The sequence below is a fragment of the Globicephala melas genome, chromosome X, assembly GCF_963455315.2.
Source record: "Globicephala melas chromosome X, mGloMel1.2, whole genome shotgun sequence".
In the NCBI taxonomy this organism is placed as follows: Eukaryota; Metazoa; Chordata; class Mammalia; order Artiodactyla; family Delphinidae; genus Globicephala; species Globicephala melas.
This window is the reverse complement of record NC_083335.1, coordinates 123,092,086-123,117,879: the sequence shown is the minus strand read 5'-3', so window position 1 is coordinate 123,117,879 and position 25,794 is coordinate 123,092,086. Positions and strand designations below refer to the sequence as shown.

The window sequence follows — 25,794 nt, the reverse complement described above, 5'->3', positions numbered from 1 at the left end:
ATCTCGGAAACGTTTTCTGTTTCTAAAAACTGCACAAGCCATGCCGAGTTCGTAGCATCATGGGACCTTTTCTAACTCGCTCTCACCTCAAGGTCTTTCATTTCCTCCTTTCCTTGTCTTTCCCCTGCCTGTCTCTTCCCTCTGCTTTAAGAGGAACTGCACGCTCCTTACGTGAAGCCTCTCTCAAAAGCACCTTGGACTCTTCGGAGAAAAGGAGCTAAATTAAGCTAATGAATATAAACAAACGCTCATCTCAGATTCTGAAATGAAGCAAAAGCATCTTCCAGACCCACCCAGCTGAATCATTAAAGGTGACATTAAAGACTTTCTACATCTGTCAAACGTATAACCATCATAATAGAGGGATTCTATTGAGACAGAAAACGAGGCCACCATTTTCCTATCTGAATAATAGCAAGCGAATCTGGAATAGTAATGGGTTTACAGTTCCATTACAGTTCCTGCTGCATTCTCGCAAACATCACCTCACCTGCCTGCTGGTTCACTGACAGATATTTCATGTTTCCCCCAAAGTCTCTGAAGGAATGTTTTTTGAATTGCTGTAAGCATGATCCTTGATGTTTCCAGTGTCTCACCCTTCCAATAATTCAAAAGAGAAAAATGGTTTGAGTTTTCTTGATATTTTCCCCAGATGTGTTACCCTACTTATGTCAAGTTCAGCCTTCCCATGTAAACACCGAGATCTGCCACAGTCTAGAAGTTCAGTGTCTGGAGAAGCACATTAGTCATGCAGGCCTTGCAGCAACACATGGTCTCCAGTTCTGACCCTGGAGATACTACGAACCGTATTAATGTAGCAATGCCACCAAACCAAAAGGGACTTAATACTAAAAGGACTCTGACCTACTTTATTTTAGAAATAACTACACCAGAAAGAATAACCTCTATATCTCTGTTATTACATTTAAAAAAATTATTTCTTTAATTACTAGAACTTTAGTTAATAATCAGCTAAACATGTATGAGTTTGGGGGAGGAACAGGAAATCTGGGGCACCGGACTCTCTAGTTTGGTCAAGATACCATTTATAACGATGTGCACTATACCGTTTTTCCAGTGATGCCTAAGGTATTCACAGATCTGATTTACTCTTAAACGACAGAACACACCTCTAAGGGACAATCAGAGGACTGCTGGGTGGGCAGAATTCGGGAAGTGGAATCTGGAAGTTTGCCCTCAAGCTGCTAAGATGCGGAAGGCACTAACACACACGATTACGATTCTTCTTTAAGGCAGCGGGAAAGTGTTCATCATGGCCCCCCCTTCACGTTCCTTGATCTTTATCACATTAAAAGGTGAAATATTTGTGCAACACACAAGCAAGCAAAAGACTGCCGATCAATTCAGCTGGGTTCATGGAAAACCTTTTCTATTCACAACTTTATATTAAGTTCTAATGTTCAGGAACCACACGAGATGAAATTTTTTTCTAAATCAATCCTAATACTTTAACACAAGGTTTATTTGTGAAAAAGTAAGAAGTAACTAGGAGAAATAAACTGACAGTGGCTCAGAGCAAATGTGTTCTGAGATGAGTTTGGAAAGATGTCCTACAACAAGCATTTCACCTCGGACGTGCTCACTACGGCTGTACAAATGGAGACACGGACAGACTTCTAGGCGGTAAGTTACGGCTTTTTAAACGCTACATATGTGTATCACCTGCACTACAGGCTCGGATACATCCCTCCCACGCTGTTATTAAGACGTATCTGCTCAAAACGAATGTCCGTCAGCCCCAAATGCCCCACGCTTTCCCACTTCATAAAGATTCAAGGCTGAGCCCTTTTCACTGCATCCAAGGCTGTTCCACGTCAGACCGAGTCTTGTTTCAACTTTCCGCCTCACCCCCTGGATCGGCACACCTGCCCCCTTGCGTCTCCCCACCCTTCCTGCTCACAGAAACTGGAGCTCTAATCACAACGTCCCGTCTCCCTAAAGTGCCCTTCCGTCCCACTGCCGACACCCAGCTCTCCTCCAAGGCTTGGCTCAAATACTGTTTCTCGTATCAAGCTTTCCTCCAATCCCTCGCCACAGCCAGAATTAGTGAGCTCTGCCGCTGCGTGCGACGGAAACAGGAACTCGCTTCTGCTGCAGCGTGCAGACTCTAACCCTCTTGCGTGTCCCCGGTGGATGTCTGAAGCTACCAGCTGCGCCAGAAACCAGCGCTTCCCTCGTTATAGGTCTCACCCTCGTGGAGCCAGAGCCCAGGAGAGCAAAGTGCTGGGCGTCCCGGGGAGGGGGCAAGCAGAGGGCCCAGAAAGGGGCAGCAATGCCGTGGGTCAAGCTGGCTCGCCTCGGCGGGAGGCTGTCGGCATCCCCTCGCGGTCAGCCTGCTGGAGAGGGCGGGGCGCCCCAGCCGAAACGGTACGCGGGGTGGAGGCCCTGCGCGCGGGACACCCGACACTGGAGCCGCACACGAGGCGACAGCAGTTTGTTAGTCGCATGCACTCACGTTTTGGGGGAGAAGGCCATCCCCCAGCGAGGGGGCCCCACGCGGCTGCGAGGCGGAGCAGCGCGAACCTGCCGGGCCTGCGAGGCCCGCCCGGCCGACACCAGACGCGAAGCGGCATCTCGCTCTCGCGGGAGGACGGGATTGGCTCCGTTAAATAACCTCGCACGGCGCACGCGGGTGAAACTCGTGAGGCTAAGGGCCGACAGGTGCGGCTGGCCCGTCTGTGGGGAGCACCTGCCAGGTGGAGAGCCTTTCCTGCCGGGAGGGGGGCGCACCTGGGGAGAGCGGGCCAAACACAGAGCCAGACCTTCCGGGTCCCGGGACGCTTACAGGTGAAGGCAGCACTTGCAATTCTAGACACTACAACACAGAGGCTGGCAAATGTGGGGGTTTTTTTCCGCTTATTCTAAAATTGTGTTCGAGTTCTAGGCAGGTGGTCCTGTCTGGAGCAACGCTGACGGACGTTAATAAAGTGTGGAAATTGATCAAAGTAATGGGGCGCCTTGGAAAAGCCGCATCACTACAATGCGTGCTGGCGTGCTACTTTGTTTTCTTCTTCAGCAGTAACGGCCCTCAGGAGAGGAATCCATTTTCCTAACATCCCCAAAAAACCATTGTTTTAACGACACTGTTTTTTTGCGTTCTGTGAACTTGGAGGAAAACACACTGGAAAGAAAAATAAGGGCCTCTGGGTCCAGTCGAGGCTTGCAGTAGAGGAGGAAAGACAAAACCAGTCCACAAAAAAACTGCTAATAAAAAGAGAGGTCTTGGGAGTGAAATAAAGGGCAAGCCGAGAAGTCATTAGGTGGACATGGAGCAGAACAGACACGGGTGGCTCCCGGCTGCATGGCACACGTGACCTTGAGCTCCTCGCACGGCGGTGTCCCACTTAGCACGTCAGGTACTTCGGGCTCTTTACTGCCTGTAAGAAACAACAGGGCATTTCTCACACAGTATTTCTTACGTCGTGTTCGGATGCGTGCTGCACGTAACCTCACAAGATGGCTTCCCGGGTGCCTTAGTTTTCTACACTGAATAGCAACGCCCCACGATCTCAGCATGTTCGAGCAACACGCGCGTACGAGATGGCACAAGTCCAGGCCGGGGGTCGGGGGTGGGGGAACCCGGTCCTCTGCTCACGGTCTCCCCAGGCTGAAGTCAAGCTGTGCCGGGCTGCATTTGCATCTGAGGTCTGACCAAAAAACACTCCATTGTCAAGCTCATTCAGGTTATTGACAGAATTCAGTTGCTTGCAATTTTAGGGCTGAGGCCCCATTTCCTGGTCACCTCTGCCCTATCTCTTCCCTTTTGCCACATCCTTGGTATAACCACAGGAGCGCCTTCATCACATCCACATTCAAGGGGTGGGATCGTACAGGGTGTGGACGCCGGGGTTGGGGGGGGGGCAGAATCGGCGGCGGGGGAGGGGCGAGGTTAAAATTCTGCCGACCACACCCTCCCCTTCTCACCCTGAGCTCTGTTTGCAAAACAGTACGCACACTCAAAATTCTTAGACCACTAGCAGACGCACAGAGATCGCTCAAATTGTGCCACCGCTAAAAATCAAGATCAACACAACACTTTCTCCAAATACCGTCTCTCATTTTTATGAAACACTGTACAGTGGAAGAATAAACAGACCATTTTTTCCCTCAGCACTTTCAAATTTTGAAAGCCCACCCCATCAATCGACAGCAGGTGAGAAATCTTCACTTTCTCTGGTGTACCACGGCAGGCACCCTGCAAGATGGTTCACAAGACACCCCTCAACTCCTGCCCTGAGAAGGGGCATCGTGACATGCAACCCTTTCCCTCTGTGTTTATGGGCCTGGGCTGTACCTTCGAGAACATACTACACAACCAGAGGGGACAACAAAGCAAAACAAAATTAATGAACGTGTTCTTAATATCTGAGGATAAATATCTCTTGCAGCACTAGGTGTCTGAATGAGCATAACTGACTGACTTTGCTTTGTTTTGTTTTTTAATTTCAATCAATACTTTACTGGCATACATGAGATAATCACATGATTTTCCCCTTTATAAAATTAATGTGGAAAATTACATTAAACTGGTCTTGTGCTCCTGGTTTAAACTCAGTTTGCTCATGTGTTAAGTTTTTTATATATTAATTGAGTTGACCTGCTAACATTTTCTTCAAAAATTTTACACTTATTAAAGTTGTTGGTAATATCCTCTTATTACATTTTCAATGTCTGCAAGGAACTATAACGATATCCTCTTTTTTCATTCCTAATACCGATTTTATTCTCTTTTTCCTTGTTTGACCTTGCCAGGATTTTTTTTTTTTGAACTGCCATTTTAATTTCTTTCTTTTTTAAATTGAAGTATAGTTGATTTTAGAACTGATTTTTTTAAACTTTGCCCTGAGAAAGAACCCTGAGGTTTAGAATGAAAGATGATTTCACAATGCCCAGTCACGGTATCGGCAGATGCCAGAGACAACAGATGTGGACACTTGTCCTTTGTAAACCTGCACATGAGGCGTTTCTCTTTTCTTTTTCTTCCTTTTGTTTTTTTCCTCCTCCTCTTCTTGTGTACAAGTTTTGTTAAAATTTGTAGAGAATTTCATTTCTGTGACTGTGTGATTAACTGTTTAAACCAAACACAGCTGAGAGCGAAAGGGAGACCTAGAAGTCATGAACACGGGCTGTGGATCCACAGAGGGCTAAATCAGGGCAGCCTCCAGCAAACTGGAAGCAGGGTATCCTAGCTGGACCGCAAACAGCTACATCATTGCCTTGAAGCACGTCTTAGATTTCGAGCCAAGCGGTCCTACAGCAGCCTCCTGGCTGCACACACATAATGTGAAATCTTCACTTTCTCTGAGTATTGAAAGATGGAAGCTCTAAAAGGCACTCCTGCATTCACTCATTTGTTCATCACTTGACAGGTAATTACGGAAACCTGGGATTCCCGCAACGAAGGGCTCCCAGCAATGGTGTATTAAACACAGAGTGGGTTGAGGGTTAGGTGAGACCTGACTCTAAGCTCAGCACGTCTACCCCTTTATAAGTTAGGCGGCCTTTCATATGAATAGTAATACCTATCTTGCAGGACTGTCAAGAAATGAGAAATTACACACATAAAATCCTTAGCAACATTGCTGGCATACGATAGGGGCTTAATGAAAAGCAGATTCTGTTAGGCACTGGCAAACTTCCTTGGTCCTCAAGAAGGCTCCGGCAGCCCTGACATAACGAAGAGGTTGCATAAAGGAAGCGGCTCCAGCTCGCAGGCAAAGCCCCTCTCCCGAAAGAATCTGCCACCTCTCAGAGCAGATTAGAAAAGTCCACTTGAGGCAGCAGATAGATGGGCCCCAGGCTGAGCCACGGGACAGCTGAGCTGTCCCCTGTGGACAAACACTCCAAGATGCAGAGGGATGGAAGAGCCGAGCCCTGCCCAGGTTAAGAGGTAAAAGACCACACAGTCCTCATACTCGGGACCTCCCCGACGACACATGCGCAGAAAGCCTCCTCGGAGGTCAAAAGGGAGGGGGCGCCACCCCGTGGTAGGTGACGTCAAGCTACCCACAGGCCTCTTCGCTAGAATCCGTCCTGGTTGAGAGATGCGCACGCACACAGGGGAGGACCCTGCGATTAGCCCGATACGGACTCAGAACCCGGCAAAGCAAGATGACTGGCCAGAGGAAGCGCGGCAGAAATGCCCCATAAACGTGATGCAAACTACCGCGAGGGCGTGACTCTCTGAGTCCATCCGTGTGAGTCTATTCACACGTACCTATTTTCCTCCTAACAAGCACTTTACTTGTTTCACTACTTTCCGTCTCTTGGTGGGAATTCATTTCTACAAAGCCGACAGGCCAGGCGCCTCGTCACTGGCCGCTGTCGCTGATGGTCTAGTGGCTTGGATTCAGCGCTCTCCCTGCCGCGGCCTGACTTCAGTCTCTGGCCGGGAACTGAAATCTTGTATACACATATAAAGGTTTATAGCATAATTCCTTTTTAAAATCAATGTCAGTAGGAACTATGCATTGGCTATAACAATGAACAGAAAAAGAACAAACATAATCCCAACCATTTGACATCGTAACAGTGCAGAAAATAACCTATGTCAGGTTTCTCTGACATATCTTGACTGTAAAGATTAATCTAAAATCATACTGATGGAACATCCTTAAAGCCAGAAAATATTTTGCAATATGAATATTTATACTTCACTTTAAAACGTGAATATACTAAGTTATTTACATCATTTCATCCCTAAGGCCCTGTCTACACATAAAAGAATTGAAACACTGTTTTTAATTGTAGCCACCAGCCCTCCCCACCCAAAAAGCATGTGAGCTCCAACGGCTTTAATTACCACTGTAATTAAATGAATTCAACCTACAAATAACCAGAAAATGGCTTTAATTAGGCTTTCTGGTTTGTATTGGTTTAACGGCTTTTAAAATTTTATAAAAACTAGGTAGGTTAAGAAATAAAATATCCAGTTTATCAACACATTTGGAATAAAAGCTGTATGGTGAGGTTAAACCTCTTTTTTGATCATTGATCCTTTAATTACTTTTGATAATTTAACAGAATTCAACACAAGACTTCAGAGCATTTGAGCAGAGCCAGGAAGAAGGGTTGCAACGTACACACGTGACGAGGGAACTGCAACAACAAATAAAAGTGATGGGGAGGAAATCGCAACCAAAGGAACAGCAGTCACCAGTACTCTGAAGCGGGGAACTGCACGTACTTGTAGAGAACAACAGTCATCTTGCTTGGTGCCCCGAAGTGGGCGGGGAGGAAGCCGGAACACCCGGCCCTAGGCCAGGTGTGCACTATGGAACAGGTGACCTTCAATACTACGGTCTACCCATGAAACGGGAATAATAATATCTGCGCTGGGGACTTCCCTGGTGGTCCAGTGGTCAAGACTCTGCGCTTCCACTGCAGGGGGCGCAGGTTCCATCCCTGCTTGGGGAACTAAGGTCCCACAAGCCACACGGTGCGGGCAAAAAGAAAAAAAAAAAAAATTCAGTATCTGCTCTGCTTTCTGGAGAAAATATCGATCAGAACACACAGGTAAGATCCTCAAGCAAACTGCGTAATCCTATTACTTGCTCTTTAGTCGCCCTCTTTGCCAGTTACGCTTTGATGTTGCATAAGGTTATGTAAAACAAGCCTGTCACAATCTCACACCACTTAAAAAATACCCTACGGAACATCTTTCCTATCACTTTATTTATCCAGACCCTTCTATGCCAAATATTCTGTATATGCATTTCCACATATCACGAGGCTTAGATCCGTACTGTCCGCACAAAATGATGCTCACGTGGGTCTGTCTGAAAGTCGCGTGTGAGAATATGACACTGTCGTTGCCTTTTAAGGGCGAGCTTGACTTTTGCATTTCTACGTGCACAAAACTCAAGCATGCTCTAAAAGACAAGAGCTTTATTTAAATCTCAGGAAGAATTAAGATTTTTAAAAATTATCTTGATCATACGTTTGCACAGGTGCTGCGTGACTCTAGAATTAAAGTTGAACTAGTGTTTTTGAACAAGAAGCCAAAGCCCATAGTTTCATCTCCATCATGAGCAGCAGAGTTCCATGGCACAGTGGAAAAATACCCATCTGTAGTCAAGGTTGAATTTCATTTCGGCTTTCATAAATAAATTATGCCTGTCATTTCCATTAGACACGGTTCTTACTGTAAATCATTACAAAACATCTTTGAGAACCTTGGGGCATTTCTTATGTTCCACTTCAGATATAGATATAATTCACTGAGCTGTTAGAAGTTTCGATCAATGAAGCTTAGAAGATGTTTCAGTATTTGGAAACATAAAAATGCCCGAAAATTCTCAGGGAAACTATAGACACTAAGGTCAATGTATTCTTAACTGTGTTCATCCCTGACTCAGGGAACTTCCTTAAAGAGAAAAAAATGATGTTTGGAATTCTTTAGGCCATAGTAAAGGGTCTTAAAACCACTTGTTTGCCTAAAGTTTCCCAAAGTAATTTGATTCTTTGTCCTGGGATGAGAATAAAGTTAGATTTCACTTACTGCATCTGCCACGGTCTGACGGGAAGACATTAGCACTCTATGGGTTCAAACAGAGGCACTTTGCTGAAAACAAACTGTTTACAAAGGGGTAGGAGGCCCAGAAGAAGCTCAGAGGAGAGGGGAGATTGCTCAGAGATTAGTAACCACTGGAAGTTCCTCCCAGCCTCTGCCCAGCTCATAAAGAAGCCCATGACGTGGATGATTTGAGGTAGAATCTACCCTGAAACCCACATCCAGGGGGGGTTACAGAAAATGTAGTTTCCCAATAGACAAGGGAAAGGTGACCAGGGACCATCTGGAACACAGTGGGAAGTGACTTAAACTGCCTGTGTCTCCAACGGCAAAATGACAAGAGTGAAAAAGTAGTGACATATCCTCCTTCCGTCTGAAGAAGGTCACAGTGCTAATATTCTCTGGGATGTCGTGTGCCTGACGATCTGGGATAAGGCACAACTTACACAGTGCAGAGAAAGAGGGAGACGGTCTGTAAGACCTGGCGAGGGAAGCCCTGAAGGGCAGCACAGAAACTTAGAAGTCACCCTGCCCTTGAGGGAAGAGTGCAGGGTACAGGCTGGGTATAAGAAGGCGCATGTGCACAAATGGGGGCTGTGATGCCCACCTGGCAGCCTGTCAGGTACGTCAGATGCAATCACACCTATAACGCCGTCGTCGTGGCCGGGTCCTGTCCAGCTGCTCTCTGTGCTGGCCTTTATCTGCTGTCCATAACATTTGCGGGGTCGGGGGGCGGCATTCTATTTTTGTTTGTTTCCCAGAAGCCTTGGTATCACCCAGGAGAGGATGGCAATGGAATTCTAGAGGAGCACGGAGCGGGAATGTGGTGGGAGTCTGGGTTGGTCAGAAGGCAGATTCCCGCCTGGACACAGTGGGGTACACAGCGTGCTAGCAACCTGTACAGCCTCCTTGCTAAAAACTTCTGAAAATCCTGGCAAGGGCAACGGGCAGAAAGCGGTGCTAAACGAAAATTAAAATAGTACCACTCTTTTGTCTTATTATACCAATCAACACACGATAATTTTATAGCAGTATTCAATATCATGATCTTGTACTTTTTCAAGGAAATGGTGATTTCATTTATATGGTGCACAACCCATTTCAAGTTTCTGAATGTTTGGAAGGGGAGAACCCCTTCTTTAGGACTCTGAACTGCCAATCACAAGAGGATGCCTGACAGGACCTTTACAAGTGATTTAAACTGCCTGTGTCTCAAACAGCAAAATGTTTGCGAACCGGCTCTGAATGGATGGAGGCATTGCAGAGGAATGCCTCAAAGAAGAGAATGTTCAAGATATGAAGCAGAAGCGCATTGATGAGAAACACTTGGGTCTTAGGCTCCAATTTTAGCCATGGATGCCAGGTTAAAACTATTGACCTGGACGTGTGGAATACAGATTCGCTACACTGATTGAACCAGGCGGTATGAATGGATTTCTGGTTTTCGACATGTCTGATATCTTGACCAATTAGCGTACAGGCCGCCTGACAAATGAAGAGGTCCAAGTCTAGGAAATCTGGTGGAATCTAAAACCAAACCGATCAGTGGAGACCTGTCTGCTTGAATCATTGCTGGGCGTGAGTTTGTATCCCAATGAAGGATGTATGTGAAACTATATGATTTTTCATAATGCTTTTGGTTTTCTTTGTCAGACGTGGATTTTATTTTTCACCCTGAACTTACAACAGATCAAATTTACATCAAACCACATGAAGTGCATGCTACAAGCCTTAATTACACACACATACACACAGTCTGGCTTCAGCTTCCATCAACAGACACACACATACGCACATTCACAAACGACAACAGGATGCATGAAAAACTTATTTAAGGAAAGGGACCGCATGTATAAGTACTTTTATTGTATTCACCAAAAAATAAAGTTAATCAAATTTGGATGCAGAATAGACCTAAGATCAGTCATATATATAATATATATATATACACACACACACACACACACACTATTTTTCTCCCCTGTGGTAATCTAAATGATTGTGGTAGCCAACTAAATGATTCATACTTTCTTGAAACTCTGCAAACGCATAAACTTGAGGCCAATCATAAAAATGAGGCTGCTGGGCTTCCCTGGTGGCGCAGTGGTTGAGAGTCCGCCTGCCGATGCAGGGGGCGCGGGTTCGTGCCCCGGTCCCGGAAGATCCCACGTGCCGCGGAGCGGCTGGGCCCGTGAGCCATGGCCGCTGAGCCTGCGCGTCCAGAGCCTGTGCTCCGCAACGGGAGAGGCCACAACAGTGAGAGGCCCGCGTACCGCAAAAAAAAAAAAAAAAAAAAAAAAAAAAAATGAGGCTGCTGATTTATTCAGGAAAGATTTATTGATCATCCACTACTGGGGATTAAGAGGGCTTACTAAATTACTACCAGTTTGTTCTTGGCCGAATTCGGAAACAACCGAGAGCGAGAACTCAGACAACTGGCATTAGAAATGTGCAATCCATGCCTGATGAAAGCTGACTTGGAGGACCCAGGTAGGAAAGGCAGGGGCAGGGACCCTCGCAGTCAGCCTCCGCAGGTGGCCCTCCACCCCAGCCTCCGTGGGGGGGAGTGGCCCTGTGCGCAACGAGGCGGGGTGGGGGTGGGGGGGACGGGCAGGCCAGATGCCCGCCCTCGGGTGGAGGCTACCGCAGTCAGGACAGGAGCGGGGTGCGGGGAGAAGGCTAGGCAGACCCACTTCTTCCTCCCAGGCCCACTGAGGGTGCAGGCCGCACCTCTCCTCTGCGCGCAGAGGCTGGGCCAGCCCGCCCATCCAGTGGGATACGGGCCTATCAGGGCAGAGGCGACGTGGCCTCCAGGCAGAAGCTGGGGATGGAGACAACAGGTCTGGTGTCTGTTTCCCCGCGCTGTACAGGGCCCGGCACCCGAGCCTCTCAGCTCCCCTGGGAGCAACACCCAGGCAGCATTTCGCTGGGCAGGAAGGAGTGACCCGCCGGCGGTGTGTGGGCGGACGCTGTGTGAGACTCAGGAACACACACGCGTGTGCACGAAATAGTGCCACTCCGTTGTCTTTCATACGCTGACCGATGCACCCCCAAATCTTCTCATCATGTTCAAAATCTTGAGAGTGTGCTGCTTCTCTCGGGGTGCAGCGTTTGAGAGCTGCGTCTTGTAAAACTTGCAGAGTAACGGAAGGGCCAAGCCAGTCACTGCCATCTTCTCTGCCGACATCCTCCCGGCCCTCTGATTCCTCTGAGCCCCGTGTTTCCAGAACCAAGGCTGCCTTCAGGGGAGTCAGCCCGTGCAATCTTTGGTCCCAGTAGCTGCAGTCGCGGACCCTTGCGTGGGCCTGCAAACCTACGCGCTCCGGAGGCCTGTCCCTTTATCCCAGGCTCTCACTGGTGCGGAGGCCGACTTCTGCGAGGCTAGTGAGGCTGAAACTCTGCCTCCACTCCAATAGCGAGGTGCATGAGGCACTCTGGGCACAGAATCGAAGGGAGGGCCCAAAAAGTAAGACATCAGGATAAATAATATTTTAATACATTATTGTTTTTTAAATGTAAATTAATGCAAAAAAAGAAAATCCCACAAGGAACAAAATATTCAATAAGGACAGATTGGACCTTGGACTTGAGTGGCTCACTGGGACCCTGGCCCTGGCCCTGATAATGTGTCCAGTTCACAGGGCCATTTGTTACTGTGACAGAAGGAACACACTTCTGCAGTCAGTTGTGATCCCTACACAGCATTACTCCCAACCCCTCTCCCACGTTTCCCTTTGGTGGGGCAGGGTTGGTCTATTCAGGCATATTTATGGATGGATGAGTTGGGGTAACGTTTTGGTTTCAGTTTAGTGGAACATTTTTAAAGATCTCAGCATTTTTTTTCTATGTTTAAGTTACTGCTAGTCAATTCTATTGGTTTCGTCTTCCTCTGTAACAAATTATCACAAATGCAGTGACTCAAAGCAACACAAAGTCATCATCTGAACAGATCTGGAGGTCGGAAATCCTAAGTGGGTCAGCAGGGCTGCACCCCTTCAGAGGCTCTAGGGGAGACTGCATCTCCTCGCTTTTTCGAGTCCTAGAGGCTCCTGGATTCCTGGGCTCCCGCATCAATGCAACCTCTGATCCCCTCCTCACATCTCCCACTCTGACTCTGACCCTCCAGCTCCCTCTTACAAGGACCCTCATGATGACATTGGCTCCCCCTCTGAAGAGCCAGGATCATCTGCCCATCTCAAGGTTCTTAATTACATCTGCCAAGTCCCCTTTACGGTGTAGGGAAACACAGTCACACATTCTGGGCGTTGGGACAGGGACACCTTTGGGGACCACTATTCTGCCTACTGCAACACCCTAGTGTGGAAAAGGTGCCCACCACCTGCTGTGCTGACGCTCTTGGTGACACGACAAAGGAGCTAGACCAGCAGGCTTCTTTCTATATGAAAATGTTCTTTGGGTGCCAGCACTGCATGTGTATCTGCAATGTAGGAGACACAAGGCGGGAAACAGACAGAAGCCAGCCTGTGGAAACCTCTTCCATTCTTGCAGCACATACAAAAGGAATTTCCTAGACATCTTCCTAAATTTCACACAGTCCCAGAAATTTAAATCATATCCCTTTGAGTTCTGACACCTAGGGCCATTTTATGAGCTTAAACCACATTAAAACCCAAAGCCAACCTAGTCCACGTGATGCTAAGAGACTCTTGATAACCTGAAGACATGAATCCCAGAGCTCCACCCTCCACGCCTTCCTCAGGTGGCTGAGGTTGAGAACAACTTTCAATCCCACAGCGCTGTCCGCGGCCGTGTTTTCCTTCTGCCAGTATCAGCGCGGTACTCGTGGTTCTTGAAAAGCTGGAACTTCACACGCTCGTGCTCGCCCACATTCACGGAGCTTAGGTGCAACTTAAAATCCTGGCATGATTCCATGAAGCTCTGGCTCTGAAATGCCTTATTAAAAACAAAGGCAGATGATTGCCAGTTCCTGCCTCCAGAGTATCTGAAAATCAACAGTATGAAAATGGAACATATTTTCCTAGGACGAGTCCTTTCCTGTTTTAGGACGCCTTAGAAGTCTTAGAAGTGCAGTAGCAATGAGGGTCTTCACGTGTCCAGGGCCTGTGTGAATGGAGGGCAGGCCAACTCTCCCTATACCCTAAGGCCCATCCTTTGCTCAGGCCCACACAAGTATGCCCAGCCAGTGTCCTTCCTGGGGCTGGTTTTTGCATAAGGGAACCTCTCACTATGAAAATGTTTTCTGTTGTGTTGTCAGTAATGGCCCAAACTGGCATGACTCACTAAAGGGAAAATTCAAACTCTAGCAAAAGGCCACTTGGTAATCCCAAGGCCAGGAAGCTTGGAGCCCAACCCCTACTTGAAGCTTCAGTAACTTCCTGTTGAAGTGGTTCCCAAATTCTAATCCATGTCTCAAGGCTCCCAACCAAGGGGCAGAGCTTAGTATTTGGGCTTCTCAGATCATTTCACTTTTTCTTCTGCAAGGTAGGAGGGCAGGTGGATGGCGGACTGCCACCTTTATCAGTGATGAGAGTCAGATTAGAAGATACGTATTTGATGTTTATCAGTAATGGGCTACGACCGACTGCCCAGAAGATTTCATTTTCCCCCCGAAGGAAGGACGGTGCCCAGCGATCGCAGCCTCACCCCCAGCCCTTATATAATATGTGGACCTGACACCACACAGGCTCAGACCAGAACACGTGCTCTCGCCCACTGGCCAGGCCGCCTCCCAGAACAGAAGCGCGGAGGGAGAAGCAGAGTTATTCATCCCTGAGCCTTGTCCCAGAGTCACAGGAGGTACGTGATTTCTTTCCCCTACGGGAAGAGGGAGTGAGGGGCAGAGAGATCACGAATCCTGCGCTAGAAGATGTTCTTTTTGGTAGAAGTGCAAAGAGACAGCACGGAAAGGAAACTACAGTCTCCCTTCAACACCTCCTTTGTGCCCGGAGTTATTCTAGGTAGCCAAAAATAAACTGTATTTTTTTTTTTTTTTACTATTTACACATGTAAATTATTAAAGTCCATGTCAAAATGTCAAGATAGAATGGAAAATTCCCAAAATCAAAAATCATCCTTAAAAATAAGCTTGTGCCTCCTGTTGTTATAAAATTGTGTCCAAAACAAACTAAATAACCTATAAATTTGTATCACAGAGTCACTGGGAACATACAAGAAAGAAGACTAGGCAAACTGGCTGGACAGCTGCCACAGTGACCTTTGAAATAAATATTATGGTCAATTCTTAAGAACTTTCCACGTGGAAAAGGAAAAATAAATATCAGCCCAATAGTAGAATTAAAAAAGAAGGAAAGCAGTACCCTTTCTTACAGTATGAATAAATGATTGCCTTTGGAAAAACTCTGAAGAGATGCATTTTTCCTTTAGAAAGTATTTTCCTGTTTTTTGGATAATGCCAGTTACCACAAAGTAATATGATGATGATAAATTCCTTTTATGACTCATCTTTAAAATGAATTTAAATTCATATTGGAAACTATTTGTCCACTATTACTTTCCATTTCAACAGCCAGAAGTGAAAAATCTTTCGTAGCATCTCAACAGGAAAGATTTAACAAATCTGAAACTCACACAGGGCGCTTCTTCCCACAGTCATTTACAGAGGAATTATCTCCTTTCCCCAAAGTAATCCAAGAATCTCAGTACAGTTCAGTGGGAACAGGGTATTTGTAAAAAGAAATTTTATAGATATGTTCCTCAATACCAAAAAAAATGTGCCCACGCCTTTTTACATCAACTAAACCATTCCTCAAATGGAATGGTTTAGTCTGGCCATCATTTGAACAACTTTTACAATCTGGGTAGCACTGTTGCTGAGCGTTTGGAACTAGCTCTTATACCCTCCATTCCATTTCTGATTTACCACTGGCTTCTGATTCTTTGCCAAAAAGTATTGGCTTCTTTCAACAAACTTTAAAAGCAGCCCTGGCAGGGTATTTCAAATATAAACAGATCCAGCTACTTACTAAATTTAGGTCAACAGCATTTGATGGGATCGGCAAGATTTCCCCAACTTTTTTTCAACTACTAGTCCAGTCCCACGTAATAATCTTCTTTAAAATGCTTAGATTCCATAGTGTCTACTGAGCATACAGCATGCGACTCTAAGACAAATTAGTAAAACTATCCATATGGAAACTGGTACGGCAAGTATGCCACTAGATAACAACAACAATAACAAAAAAATGGCATTGGCTTATTGCTTTGGTAGCAAGGAAACTCATACTTTAGAATAGAAAGCTGATGACCTTGAACAAACCTTGAAAATATTTGGTAAATGTGTCACATATGGTAAATTAAAAGGTGGAGTATGTGATTTTTGCAGGACATGAATGGAAAAAGAAAGTTCTTATGTTTCCTGACCCTAATTGGTTTTTACTAAGGCATTACAAAAAGGAAATTAACTTAGGCAATAATTGGCCAATTTGCAGGCAGAGAGGTAAGGAAACAGTGGGGTGAGAAATTGGGGTCATTAAGAAAAAGAAACTGTTTCTGTCCTCCATCACAGGAATTACCAATGCTGAGCAATGCCTTTCTCAAAGGCCATATTTAGTCATTAAAAAAAAAAACAAAACAAGAGATCAAGCCCTAAGACAATGATCTGACTCACAATGTTGTCTAATATATTAAATGATCTCATGGTAGGCAGAGTTAAGACGAGAGAGAAAGTCTTGGGTAAACTAAGAAGTCAAATACGCGAGGCAGACTCAAGACCTTTTTCCAGAAAAGGACTCTGGGAATGACGACAGACTCATGAGCCTCCTGGGCAGTAAATAAATTGGAAACCTATGACATTTTTTGAGGAATTTATATTCTTAATTAAACTACAAGCCTTGCCTGCAGAGGAATACCTTCAAAAGCTCTCATACAGATATTAAAAAGAGGAGTTTCTACAGATCTACAGTAACCCAGGCAGGTCGTGATGGCCAATGTCCATCTTATACGTAGCCAAGGAGAGTGACAAACAAGGATATGCCTCCCAGAGACCCAAGCCGCGAAGCCACCACCAGAAGCACTGCCGTCCAATAAGATTTCATGATCGCTATAGCGATCTCTTCACAGTATCTGCTTCTCATTCTCCCCTTTTCTGATGATAGGTCATCATATGTACCGTGTTACTGCAATGCCATTTTATACGGAAAAGGGCAGGGAACTTGGCTTTTACTTTTTAAATCAAAAAGTGGGTGATGATGGGGCTTCCCTGGTGGTGCAGCGGTTGAGAATCTGCCTGCTAATGCAGGGGACACGGGTTCAAGCCCTGGTCTGGGAGGATCCCAAATGCCGCGGAGCAACTAGGCCCGTGAGCCACAACTACTGAGCCTGCGCGTCTGGAGCCTGTGCTCCGCAACAAGAGAGGCCGCGATACTGAGAGGCCCGCGCACTGCGATGAAGAGTGGCCCCCGCTCGCCGCAACTAGAGAAAGCCCTCGCACAGGAACGAAGATCCAACACAGCCAAAAATACATATATAAATAAATTAAATACTCACATAAAAAAAAAAAAGTGGGTGATGAGAAGCCCCGTATGGACCTGCGGAAGCAAACTACACCTCTCTCAAGAGCTGGATGCTCTCACTGCATGCGACTTGGGGTTGTCCTCCCTTGCAATGGGTTCCTACGGATGGAAAACAAGCAATGTGTGTATATTTCAGGGCATAAAAGATTGGACTTTGGCCGAGTTCTGAAGGTGTCCCTAACCAACCCCTCCCCCCGCCTTTTTTTGCTGTTGTTGTCCTATGGTTACGGCCACAGTATACTTTATTCCTGCTCTCCAAGTACAGATGTGGTCTGTACCTAGTTCTCACAAGTGGGAACGTGAACAGAACTGCTACGTAACACTTCTGGGTCCTTACGGGTGCTCCTGCTGGCCTCTCTCCCTTTGCCTTCTTGCTGGCTACAATCTGCGACCCCTGGAATAGCATTGGAAGTCACGTGATGATGTAAGGGTCTCCTGCTCTCCCGGGGCCTTGGGTGACCCTCTGGAGCCAGATCTGCCTTCACGCTCTGGGTAGGAGAGAAATGCATGTCTGTCTTTTGGACTGGCTGTCCTGTGCTGTCTCTTAGTTATAGCTACTTAGCTTTTACCCTCCTGTAGTAAGAGTCAGGAAGGACGCTGAACATTCCAGAAACCAGAAACGTTGGTCTTTACAAAGATATCTTGTTAATTTTGACCTGGCTTCTATTGTCTCTGTTCATTACTATCGGTGGAAAGAGCCCCAGCTGATTCCGGCCATTCCTGCCATCACGTCACAAGTATGGCTGAGAGAGGCCTTGCTGTAGTCTCAGGAGAAGAGTGTGCATCTGTGGTGGGGGAAGGAATCCACATGGATCCTTTCTGCTAGAGAATGTAAGCCATCATTGCTGCGTGGCCATCACTGTGGTCATTTGTCACACAGGGTCAGTGGACACGTGTGTCCAGAACAACCCAGAAAGGACACCCTCTGGAAGCATTCAGTGCTCTCAGTCAGCACTACACCCCTTTGCAGTACTCAGCCTGGGCATCGGGAGTCAGCAGTCCACCTGCGACCGACAGTCCGGTGCCAAGCCCGCCAGGGCTGCCACAACAGAGGCGCTCAGCAGCGTTGCTCATCACCTGTGGAAGCTGACCTCCCGAGACCCCACCCCGGCTGGCAGTTAGGTTTCAGCAGCCATGCCTCTCATGCTAAGGTAATAGAATGGCAGGGGAGGCTGCCTCACCAACTGTCTCCCCACAGATCACTGGGAAACTAAAATGCCTCTCTGTCTGCCACAGGTGCAACCCTCCGTCTCTGGCGATCACACCTTTCTGTGAGTGTCTGACAAGAGGCAGGGGAGAAGAGCCAGGTGAAAGGGCTTCCGAGGCTACAGACATTCTCGCACTTGCACATGGCACAGACGCTCTCCAAATGGGCATTAGGCTAAGCGCAAAGAGGCAGTCACAAAGGGATGAACAGTGTATGACTGCGCTCATGTGGGGTCCCTGGAGTCGTCAAACACATGAGGCGGAAGAGAGAATGCTGGTCACCAGGGGCTGGAGGGAGGAAAGCACGGGAGCTGGTGCTCTGGGGACAGAGTTCCAGCTCTGCAAGATGAAACAGCTCTGGACACGGATGCTGGTGACGGTTGCTCACAATGTGAATGTACTTAATGCCACCGAATGGACACTTCAAAATGCTTAAAATGGCAAACCTTATGGTATGTACATGTTACACTCATTAAAAAAAAAATTAAGTGAAAAAAAAAAAGTGACCGAGATGTCTTCAGTGTCTGAAAGTACACATAAACTGTGATACGGCAGCACAGCTGAATATGAACCAGGGTTAAAAGAGATGAACTATGTTAAAAAGCCACGAAGAGACGTAGAGGAATCTTAAATGCATACGACTAGGTGAAAGACGCCGATCTGAGAAGGCTACGTACTGCATGATTCCAGCTATACCATCCTGGAAAAGGCAAGTCCATAGACACGGTAAAAACAGCAGTGGTTGCCACGGGGTGGGGATGAGGGAGGGGTGCACAGGCGGAGCACAGGGGATTCTCAGGGCAGTGAACGTACTCTGCATGACGCTACAATGACAGAAACGTGTCGTTATACATTTACGTAAACCCACAGAAGGTCCAACACCAGCAGTGAGCCCTAATGTAAACTACGGACTTCGGGTGATGATGTGTCAGTATAGGTTCATCAGCTGTAACACATGTACCCTCTGGAAGGGGGTGTGGACAATGGGGGAGGCTGTGCACGTGTGGGATCAGGGGGTGTAGGGGAACTCTCTGTGCCTTCCCCTCCGTTTTGCTGTGAACCTAAGACTGTTCGAAAGAGTCTTAATAAAGAAAAATGATAGCAGTGAAAACAAATTTCTCCTCCATCTCCAGCACTGACTAAAAGGATCATCTTCATGTTACGTGAATATATGCAAACATAAACTGATTACAAACTCCTTCATCTCTAGCGTTACACAATAATGAAACCAAATGAAATTGACAAAGTAAAGCAAACAAAACCCATAAAATCCAAATTCTTGTTCATTTAATGTGATCGAAGCTTCTGCGCTGCTGACACCGAATGGCTGCTTAGAACATATGTGTGGATCTGGCCGCCACGTGTGAGGCATGGCCAACTGCAGGGTGATGTACTTAACTGCGACGCCCCCCAGACTCACCACCCAGGATGCTTCTCTCCTCTCGGAAGAACAAAGTTCACTCAAACAACCGGCACTGAGGTCCTGTGGTATTCACTGGGAAAAACGCAGCGTTTATGTACTTAGCCCATCTCTCTTCTCTCACTACTCGACCAAAGCAGAAGGTACCACTTGGCACCAGGGCAACTGTAAACACGGACAAAGGTACTGCACTGAGACCTCATACTGTCTTGTGTAAAGTTAGCCATCTTGACAATGCAGGGTGTGGTTCATTAATTTTTAGATTAAATGAAATCTAAAATGAAGACAAAATGACGACAGAAAAAAAATAAGAAGAAACAATGTGGCAGAAAATCAGCTGCATACCAGAAATTTGTCTGCAGGCCCCCAGATTAGATTCAATGACTTTTGGATCAATTCTGAACTGCTTTCATATTTCTTCCAAGAATATGTTCAAGTTGGTTCACAGGCAAAGAAGAGGAATAGTAGTTGACACAGACTGTAAAGTTAGCTCTGTTATTTAATCACAGTGTGATTGTGAGGAAAAATATTTAATTTCTCTACCATGTTTTCCTCTCTTCAAAGAAGGGTCAGATGGTGTCTATGATCCGTTCTATCTTTAAAACTCTGTTTTAAATACAATAGTTTTTTGGCTGGCGCATCCATATGCTAAGTATAATAAAATTTTAGCTGCTATAAAATGATTTTTAAAAAACGGCTTTAGCCGTTTTTTAAAAACGGCTAAAACACTGTCACTGTCTAAAATCAAATCACTGTGAAATGGACATTGATATATATTGGGTAAAAATGTCTTTAGTTTAGTCTTCTCATTCATGGTTGCATGAATATACTTTTTGTACTTTCTTTAGCAGAGCTCAAAACAAAGTTATAGCGCCCCCATTAGTGCAGTCCTAAACTGAATTCATCAGCTGTGCTGCTCATACATTTCCTGTGTGTGCTAAAGGTCCTATAAAAATGATGTAAATTGATATATACCAGGGATCTGCAACACATTCTCAGTAAATGGTGAGACGGTAAATAAGTTTGTCTTTTCAGGCCACATGGGCAGCTCTCCAACTCTGCCACTGCAGCAAAAAGCAATTATAGACAATATGTACATGAATGACCTTGGATGTGTGTCAGTAAAACAGGCAGTGGACTGAATGTGGCCAGGGGCTGCCATTTGCTGACACCCAGTGTGTAGGAGGGACCCACTAAGATAATGTGAACGTAAGAAAACGAAGAATAATTTTCATACTCCTGTAATTGTTTAGATATTGAAACAATGAAACTTCAAGGTTTAATGTATCAGACTTTAAATGGAAATTGTTATACATTTCTTAAGTGTTTTAATGTATGGTATCGTGTATGAAAATCAACCTGATACAATGCAAATATATGCTTATTTCTCTCCTATGAATTATGCCTACACTTTGTGTGTTCGAAGCATCTAATGTAAGGTAACTTCCTTTCAAACTCTTCCTTGAAATCAAGTTGAAAAACAGACTCAAAGGATAATTTGATTTCAGTGAACAGTTAATTTTTCAGAGTATTTTCTTTTCTTTAACAAGCAATCTTGGAGGATAAAGATATGACAGCTTTTTTGCAAGGAAAATTTAGTATTTTTTAGAATTCTAATAGTAAAAAGTTCTTCCTTCTCCTTAGAAAGAATATTATCTGCTTTGAGGTAGTAGGTTATTTCTTCTCAAAGGTTTTGCTCTAGTTGGAAAGTCACACATCACCTTAATCCCACGGATAAAAACTTGGGGAGAGCATCGAAGATGGCAGAGTAGAAAGACCCTGAGCTCACCTCCTCTCAGGAGGACACCAAAATCACAACGATCTGCAGAACAAACATCAATGAAAGAAAAAAAAAAAAGAACTTGGACTTTTTGTCAGTTTCGAACAGGCATCTACGAAGAGAAAGTCCTTATACAAAATGAAAAACACAGCTTTAGCATCATGTATTAGAACGCTGCTTACTGTCTTAAGTTATTGTAAAAAGGACATTGACATATAGCACATGAAGTATGCCATGCCGTGTCAAATTAAAGCCATTTAAAATCCCAGGCTAAGTCAGCATGACCGCTGTGAACGGAATTAAATTTTATTCATGGGTTAAAACTGTTTTTCAGTCAATGTTTTAATAAGTACAATTTCAATCTTATGGTCCATCTAGAACTGTTTAACCAAGGCACACTGAATAATAATATCTTAAAAGAAACTGATCCAAACGGAAATGGTATATGCCAGTACCCCTAATTCAGAAAGAATGGTAGATAAAAATGTTCCTAACCGCTGACCTTGAGGGAAAATTAAATTGGGGTACAATAATAATACCTTTAGGCGGAAAGCCTTTGGAAGTGCAAGGGAACCCCCCATGCCGAACACTGCCCACTATTTTCAATCTCCCTGTTGATATATACGTACGTGCCTACTCTCTTAGGGGTTCACAGAGATTCAGGCAGCCCGGAACAAGACGAGGAAGGAATTAAACACTTACATTTTAGGATCACTGAGAAATTTAAACCCATCTATTCAACTTATTAATATACATTCTTCCTTCAGAGTTTCAGGTTTGGATTTAAATAATCTATTTTTACGCAGAATCAACAATCGAAATACATATTTTTATTTCTGGTAAATGCTGGCCAGATAAGGAATGACGGGGGAAAGCCCAAACGAACTCTGAAAAGAGAAACAGAAAATAGATGCAGTTATTAAACTGGGTCCTGTTTTGTTAAGTAACATCCTGGGGTCTCAGACCTGACTGCGATTTTCAGAAAGCAGAGGTACCTAGGATGAATTTGAGATTCACAGAGACACAAATGATTGTCAGAAGAATGTGAGGCAAAAATTTAAGATTCCCCAGAAGAAACAGATGGGGAATAGAAGGATTTCTGCAGGGTCAGTTCTTAAAGGACAAAGACGTTTCATCCCCCACCCCCCACCCCCGTCAAAATCATAGGATGGAATGCCTTAAAAAAAAAAAAATTCACATGTAAAGTAAAAGGGCACGTTTGATGTTTGTGAAAAATAAAACTTTTTGGACATTGGAATCAATATGTTCTGGTACAACGTAACTACAAATTATGCTTGTCATAGCGGAGAAATGCTGAGTCTGTCTCATTCTCTGTCTACCGTACGTAGCCTTCGTCGCCCACTTGTGAACCTGTCCTGCATGTTTTTATTAGTAGATCCTACACTCTACTGTACACTATTTCAACGGCTATGTTTAAAGTGACTTTGGTCTATATACATTTCTCCTGGTTTGTCCGTTTTAGCTGACAGTTTCTTGATTTTATCAAAGGGAGTGTGCACAAATTAAGATTCCCAAGAAAGCGACATAAGATCATTGATTTCAAAATAAATCAGTTACCGTAGAACGAGCTAGGGCTTCAGCGTCAGAAGATCTGGGTTAAAACGCCAAACTCTACCAGCAGCTAGGCACTTGGCAGCCCTGATGCGGTTAGATTCTTTCTCTCCCTCTCTCTCCCGGGTACATTTATCTGATCCAACTCCCTAGAAGATTTTTTATTTTGTAAAATGCGGCCAATATCTGTGAAAGTTCTCAGCCAAGTGAGAAGTCCTGCACGATGACGTCAAGAGAGTGTAACAGAGGTGCCGGAATGCACGGCAGAAGACCAGGCTCTAGACGGACGCTGACATGTAACCAGCTGCGTGCCCCTGAGGAAGCCCTGTAGCCACAGCGGTGCTGTGGAAACGGTGCAGATTTGCAGAGAGGGGAGACGCCCTTCGAATCCCCGTGTGCTGTTGGACATACTTGTTAGCTTTTCCCTCAACGTCCAGATTTGTAAAGAGGAAATGATACATCGGAGTCTCAGGGTTCGGTGCGAATTAAATCACATAAGGTGGTAAAGCACGGACGCCCGTCCCAGGGACTGGCATCTCCTCCGTGAGCACACGTCCCCTCGAAGGCCCAGGTGGTGACCACACACCTGCCACCTGTGCCAGCAGGGGGCGCCCTCAGCAGGCCTTGCACCTGCCGACCTGGTGTCGCTCACGACTCCTCTCCTGCAGGGGGCTGCCCACCCTGCCCTGAATGCACAGACCGTACCCACCCCTCAAGGCCGAGGTCAAAGTCACCTTCCCAGGAGAGCCCTCACTGTCCGCCAGCCTCAGCCAACTTCCCCTCTGAATTCCCAGAGCGATTACCATGGCCTCACGCCCTCTCTAACCCTGCCACACTACCAAGCAGTACGTGCTGCTCCCAAGGTTTTGAGATTCCTATTTAAGTACCGACTTGTGGGCGCTTCACGTTTTAAATCACTCTATTGACCCCTACATTCTACAGTCCCTCACAGTGTCGTAAGTAGCACAGGGCTCAACAAGTAATCTTTGACCTCACTGCTTATGACTCTTCCACGTGTGCATTTAAACTTACCATCTTTAGTTTGCAGCAGGTTGACAAAAACAGAGGTAACTATAGAACATCGCAAAATTTATTTTTCCAGCTTTTATTTTCAAAATACATTTGCTTATGCCTGTCGTTTCAACCTTCTACCCTCTCAGCAGTGAAAGACGTTTCAGATAGACTGAATTCCATTTTTTAAGGTGGGATCATCATTCATCAAGAGGTGCTGATCTGGGCTTCCCTGGTGGCGCAGTGGTTAAGAATCCGCCTGCCAATGCAGGGGACTCGGGTTCGAGCCCTGGTCCAGGAAGATCCCACATGCCGCAGAGCAACTAAGCCCGCGCGCCACAACTACTGAGCCTGCGCTCTAGGGCCCGAGAGCCACAACTGCTGAAGCCCGTGCTCCTAGAGCCCGTGCTCCGCAACAAGAGAAGCCACCGCAATGAGAAGCCCGTGCACTGCAACGAAGACTAGCCCCTGCTCGCCGCAACTAGAGAAAGCCTGCACAGCAACGAAGACCCAATGCGGCCAAAAATAAAATAAATAACATAAATAAATAAAAAAAAAAAAAGAGGTGCTGATCTGACTTGACCAACATTTCACATAAGGGACACTGTTGCCTCTGTTTTTTATCAGTTTTCATTATGATTACTTCTCAATCCAAAAATCACATTAAAGATAATATTTCTCAATTAAAAAATCAAAATACACAGTTTAATAAAATAAATTTTAAAGCAACACTGTATAATTTATATATACCTTAGTATTTCTAGAGAAAAATTAACATTTAATTTGCATATTCAGATACCTGTTAACACTGACCTGTTTACTTGGAAGGTTTTGCTGTGCACATCTGTAGACCTAGCAGTTCATATTCACTGAACTCAAAAAATGGGGGGCAGTGTGTTATAGTCATATAGCTGTAGATGCAGCCAACCTGTGTGTGTGTGTGTCTGTGTGTGTGTGTGTGTGTGTTATTTTCCACTGAGGATATTTAGACACTTGACAAAGTAGAGAGTTCTCTATGCAATATATTACTGAGTTTGACCACAGCAAATTCCCTGCCCAAGAACTCTTCTGAAGCATATTTTTCTGTCTTTCCAGGTCTTATGTCTAGTTCCCAGTTCAGTACAGGCAAAAAAAGATGGTGATGTTAAAAAAAATGAAACTGACACTTGCAGAAATAATCAATATGGCTTCCTGGCTGTGGATCACAGTACCAGTCCCATAGCTGTACTCACAGTAACTGCAAGATGATGATTGTTGTGGGAAAGCCCTACCTCAAGACACTGCGTGACGCAAAGACGGGAGATGAAATAAAAGGTAAATCATTTGAAAATTCACCTGGTCTGACCATGTTGGAATACAGAGTTGGAATGACTAATGGCAAAGCAATTTTAATGTTCTTAAAAGTAACAAGCTTTTTTCTGGGCTGGGGAGTGGTGCATTAATTTAGCAAATGCAATAAAACCCCCTGTTTTGCATTTGAACATCTCTTGAGATCAGAGTACAGCAAAATCATTCTCAAAACTTACCCAGATTAATATTCTGCTTTATCACCGTGCTAATGAGTATGACTCAACCAGGTTACAATATGGGATGTGGTCGGACTACAGCATGAAGTTGAAATAGTCCTTATTCACCAACAATAGTTTAAATCACTCATTTGAGAAAGGAGGAAATATGGTTCTGCTTCTGGTAAGTCATTAGAATACTGTATCTGACCACTTTTCCACTGACAGATTAGCATATCTTCACTTCAGTATGA

The 25,794-nt window shown here is 45.4% G+C and overlaps 1 protein-coding gene across 6 annotated transcripts in view; it reads right to left on the bottom strand.

Annotated features, from left to right (window-relative positions):
- LOC115842406 (uncharacterized) overlaps positions 1 to 25,794 on the bottom strand; it is a 523,008-nt gene that overhangs the window by 353,794 nt on the left and 143,420 nt on the right. The window contains exon 1 of one of the 6 annotated variants that reach the window (XM_060292697.1): positions 2,477 to 2,585. The exons of the other annotated variants lie outside the window; for them this stretch is intronic. The gene's annotated coding sequence lies outside the window, so the exon portion shown is untranslated. Of the gene's footprint in view, positions 1 to 2,476; positions 2,586 to 25,794 lie in introns of those variants that run through there. 6 annotated transcript variants of the gene reach the window in all.